At 42.4% G+C, this 5718-nt stretch overlaps 1 long non-coding RNA gene across 1 annotated transcript; it reads left to right on the top strand.

Moving 5' to 3' along the window:
- Positions 1-241: 241 nt before the first annotated feature.
- Positions 242-4360, top strand: LOC311266614. Its single transcript, XR_014623743.1, has 3 exons — positions 242-388; positions 3028-3160; positions 3735-4360. It is a non-coding gene; the product is annotated as an uncharacterized lncRNA (long non-coding RNA).
- The last annotated feature ends 1358 nt before the right edge of the window (positions 4361-5718 follow it).

Here is a 5718-nt window from a genome sequence, read left to right as displayed (position 1 = left end):
ATGTGGACGTTTGTAAGCAGCAGAATATTATGGGGTGTTTATTGTGGGTGTAGCTTCCTGCAGCTGCCACCAGATGTTAACGACCTCGTTAGCAGGGAGCAGCTTCAACGTGTTTCAGGTGCAGATTTACAGTTTTTACCTGTTTTTGATCCTGATTTACACTTTACCTGAGTGATGAAGAGGTGTGTGTCGGGACAACAGAGTCAGCAGGAGGACTCACCTGAATACTGAAGGTAATCCCCCTCCTCCTCCCCCACCTCCTCCCCCCAGCAGCCCCCCAGCGAGGGTTCGGACCAACACCTCCCATTGTCATGTGTGAAGCTCCAGGCCGTCTGAAAGTCTCCACACTGATTCTGTTTTCATGCTAATGCAGCGAGCACAAAGGAAGGTAATGCTTTAATAAGAGTGGAAATGGGTCATGTCAAACTGTGTGTGTGTGTGTGTGGGTGGAGGAGTGTTTGTAGTGATTATTTTCTACATTTTTAACCATACAACTGTGTTCAGACCTGCTAACTAAGTCTGTCCTGAGTGATCTGATCACAGGTGTGAATGCCACCAAGATTTAACGAGGAACATTTGATCACAGAAGAACCACATCACCAGACTCCCTTAACAAATGTGGTGATTTTAAGAGTTGTTGAGTTAAAACAAACTTTGTAACGTAGTGAAACTCTGTCTCTGACAGACTCTGAATCATTGTCTCCTCCTTGTAAATTCAGCATTAAATGAAAACAGTCAGTTGTTTGTTTCCTTGTAAAAAGTGTCAGTTTGTGGCAGCATGGCTGTACCAGCCTGTCTGCTTCTGTGTCTAAAGTGCTAAAGTCTTACCTGCCAACATGTAGCAGCTGTTTGAACACACTGTTTACACTGATTTCACCATTTACACTCAATTTATGAAAGAAGAAACATTTTATTGATCTAAACATGTCACATTTTACAAACACACTAAACAGTAACCAGTATAGGCGACTTCTTTGTCCCCAGACTCCCTTAACAAATGTGTCAGTTTAGTGAGATGTTGAGTTGGAGACACTTTATAAACTGTGTGAAACTCTGTCTCTGACTGATTCTGACTGATTTGTTCCTTCTTGTGAATTCAGCAAATGTTCGACATGAACTTCTTTCTGTCTTTGTGTAGAAACGTGGAGTCTGTTTGTCTCATGATGTTTATCTGCATACAGAGCAGAGAAATGAGATCACACATGTTGATGTCGGGTCTGAACAGGGCCAGAGACTTTCTCTCTGAGGGCTCACTGACGTCTTTAATATCACTTCAGACGAGCTTCAGATCGATGCTCGCTCATGGTTTTATTTTCAGCATGTCGTATTTGTTATTATTATTATTTTTGTTGTCGTAATCTGATATTAATGTCGGATTTTATTTGACTCTGTCTCCTGAAATGTTCGACTCCTGGTTCAGCCAGGTGAAACACGTTGTGTCTTTGTTCTGTATTAATAAAGTTAACTATGATCATGTCAGCAGATAGTTTGTCACCAGTTAGACTGCAGACATGTTTGGATCCTTAGAGGTTTAAAGGTTTTGGGTTTTTGCTCTTCATTCAGGTTGAAGTTTTGTGTCTTCATGTCATTTTGTTTCTACGATCGACGTTTAAAGGAGCAATCTGTAAAATATGGCTGGAATTTGACTTCATCTGAGGTCGCGCTCCGGCCAGACTCTGGTCAGCTCACATGGCCACCTAGCTCCACAGCTAATTGAGCTAGATAGCTGGTATCTGCTGCCCCCTATAGCTTTCAGAGCTAACTGTGACCGCTTACATTAGCGAGCACGTGAGCAGCGTCGGTACGAGTAAAAGTGTCCGTTGTAATGTAGGTGCAGTAGCAGCAGTATTACCAGAGCTCCGGTGGCAGCAGCTGGTAGAGCAGCTTTAAACCGAGTGTTTTGCAGGAGGAGCGTCTGCTGGAGGAGCAGCAGCGGGAACAGAGGAGGTGTGTTGCAGGAGTGGAGGAGCAGTGCAGCCTCTCTGAGCCCCTCACTGTCTCAGCTTGTTCTTTCAAACAGAATTCCAGCTGTAAATGTGCCGCCTCGGGCTACAGGCTCGTAAAGCTGCAGACGCCTTCAAAGACACACACTGAGGCTGTGTTTGAGTCCGTGCGCCGCCATTACATACGTTACATGTTCAGCCATCACGGCGGGACAGTCGCGGCTGCTCCTCCATACGTGTTCGGGATCAGCCGGAGCCACGGTCCAGTTTGTCTGAGCTCCTGCTGGTCCTGGAAATATTCACAACAGATAAAAATAAATAACGGACCAAAGTTTAATCAACGTTCTGAAAATATAAGGAGAAAAAGAGGTTGTTAAAGATATAATATGTAACTTTTTAACATACTTCTGTCACAGTTTTATGCATCTGACCTGTTTTACCTGAAGTACTGAAAATCACACCTGAATAACAATATTTGATAATAAATCAGCAGGTTTGAACAGTTACTGCACGTTGGCTCATCAGTTAGTCCATATTTGTTCTTTAATCAGTTATTTAACGCTCCAGGCGCCACAGAGCTGCTCGTCCACACACTCATACAGGAAGTGATGATTTTATCTTTTAGCTTCAGTGTAAAATCCTGATGATGTTCAGAGATCGGTCGCAGGTTCGAGACCTGAACAGTGATGTCACTCCTGGTTCGTTAAAATAAACATCACATGAACAACATGAAGCACCACATCGTTTAAAGAGGCGCTGTGTCCTTTAATATTTACAATATTAATGAGTTAATAACACAAACTGCCTCCATCAGTGAATAAACCAGCTGCTCTCAGAGGAGAATAAGGTCCCAGAACACTGTCTGAAGCTAGAGGGGTGGCAGGGTCCGCCACATATAAACTGTGTTGTCCTTTAAGGTCAGTTTGTTTATTCAGTCATGAAAACAAAGAGAGTTGGTTTATTTAGTTTGTTTATCAGCCAATGAGGATCCTTCTCTGCTCATTAACATTTCTTCAGCAAAACTACGGACTGCCCCTTTAAATGTATTTATTTACAGACGTAATGTTTGTTGGTTTGTCTGTAGGATTAAACAAAAACTACTGAACAGATTTCCACCAAACTTAGATTGAGGACGAGTCTCAGTCCAGAACAGAACCCACTAACTGTTGGTGCTGATCCGGTTCAAGGGACGCAACCACAAACGTTTCTCTAACATGGTGAGTTAGGACGTTCTGACATTTTGGTTAATTTCTCAGGGAATGATGAAAACAATCAGGTGTCTTGTGACTCAAATAAAAATCTGGATGCAGCAGATTTAGATTATATTCGGCTTGTTTGACCTGAAGAGGCCTGTTGGCGGAGGTATGCGCTCTGTATTGTATGTATGATTCACAAAGTGCAAAGAGAAAAGAAGACAGAAATAAATTAAAAAATAAATATGCAAATAAAAACATTTAAAAATGAGTAAATTAACAAATAAAAGAGAATTAAACAAATTCAGAAGCAGAAATATCAGTTTATGTCACAATATGAACTAATTAATGCCAACATTGATTTTTAATGACATTTTTTATTTATTTATTTTTGCTTCCGGTGGTTTAATTTCTGCATATTTTTCTATTGATTAACTATTAAACTTACTTTTTCTTTAAATGCACATTGACATTACTTTTGACTTCGAGATATTCAATGTCACTTCCATGAAGGTCAATATTTAATATATTAATATCAAAATTTAATTCTAAATAAAATCTAACAAAAGCTGGATTTCATGTGTGTTTGACTTTTAAGGACTCGGCTCATAAGGATTCTCGTCCAAAGACACCTGGAGGTGATAATCAGTGATCTCTCTCCTCCATGTAACATCAGACATCATGTCCCTGTCAGGCTAATCAATAGAGAGAGAGAGAGAGAGAGAGAGAGAGGTGGTGGGGAACTGACAGTGAAACCAAGCTGTGGGCGAGCGAGCAGGATGGTAGAGTCATGTGACCTGTGGAGGAAGATGAAGAGGGCGGCAGAGGAAGAGTTTCATTGGCTGTTGGTTATCATAAAGGACGAGCTGATGAAGACAAACAACCTTCATCGTGTGGACAGCAGCACGTTAACTCCTCCAGACACCGAGCTCCGACTCTGACGTGACCTCTGAGCTGTTTAAGTCCAACGCTCAGGTTCTGTTGAGTCGGACTCGAACATCGTGGCGCCGCTCCGGGCTCAGTGTGGCATCTGAGGACCTGGACACTTCCTCCATCACTGCTCCAGCACACGTGACATCACTGGTGGGCGTGGTCACAGGTGCAGAAGTTAGACGACGCTTTCGTCGTTAATTAAGTAAAATCATGGATCAATAAAGAAATGAATTTGTCATTTAATGCATCAAAATGATACAAGAGATTAAAGGAACAGTTCAACCAAAGACATTTCTGACTGCTGTTCTTCTGTGAGTTAGCTGCTAACTGCTGCTAACTGCTGCTAGCTGCTTTCTAAATCTCCTGGTTGTGGGTCGGACTTCACGTCACATCCCGTCCTGCTGCCGATCACCTGCGTACCGACCAACAACGTTCTCATCTCGTCTCGTCTGCATGAACATCAGCTTGTTGTTGCTTCACTGAGACGCCAGAGGAAGTCGGGGTCAGACGAGCGCTCTGCACTTCCTCTTGTGTCAGATAACATCGGTTACACACTCTTACTACACAGTTTCAGGCCACACACACGCACACGCATATTTCATGCTGCTGTTGTGTTTTACATCACACGACATGTTAAAGATGCATGAAGTTGTTTTTGAGTGAGGAAACACTTCATTCTGACTTCCTGTGACTGAACAGACTCGGTGTCACTGGAGTCGGACCTGAACGGGATCAAATCTCTGCAGCAGGTTCTGCATCAGGTGGCCTAACACCAGAGGGGTGGAGGCTGTTGGATCAGCACGTTAACCTCCTCCAGCTGGTTCCCCAAACCAGACAAACACAAAGCAGATCTGCTAACGCTGCAGTTAAAGTGTATCGTCGTGCCACACAGCGTTAGAAAGCTTAGACCCTCCTGACTCTACTCATGTCAACCATTTCAAGATGAAACCACGTCGGCGAGGTCCAATCACCAAACAAACAAGCTAACTAACTAGCATGCACAACGTTCTGCCAACTCACCACTAAAGTGTCTGTGTGTTTCAGACTCCAACAAAATGTCCATTAGATCAATTTCAGCAACACATTCAGTCTAAAACACTTTCACATCATTAAATGGTGACAAAATGGCAAAAAGGAACTGATCGTGGATGTTTTTCACTCTTTTATCTGTAAAAGTCTCATTTCTTCTCAGCAGAAACTCTCCTGCCTGCACACCGGACATCCTGCCGTTTGATTGACAGCTCATTTGAGCTGATATGAGCTTCTGTGCCCGCCCTCGGGCCTGCAACAGCCAATGAGTGATGGTGTAGACAAGTCCCCCACTCTCTCTTCTTCCTCCTCTCTCCTGAGCCACTCACACGCGGATGATTGACGCGTCATGTAGCCAATGAGATTTCAGATCCAGTAATATATAGTTTATATCAGTTTTTAAAGCCCTAAACTTGGAATAATGTAAGTTTATATAGTTTTAATGTGTTTTATTCTTTTAGATTTTTAAATGCACAATGTTAGTTTAATAAGGAAATAAAGAATAATAATGAGTTTCTGCAGGCAGGGGTGTTTTTTGGTCATAAAAATAAAATACAGCAGTAATAATAACTACAATGGCAATCAGCATAATTTTCGGTGCATTTAATGACATCATTTTT

Source organism: Pagrus pagrus, assembly GCF_965226575.1.
Source record: "Pagrus pagrus genome assembly, chromosome: 12".
NCBI lineage: Eukaryota > Metazoa > Chordata > Actinopteri > Spariformes > Sparidae > Pagrus > Pagrus pagrus.
This window is presented reverse-complemented; position numbering and strand designations above follow the sequence as displayed.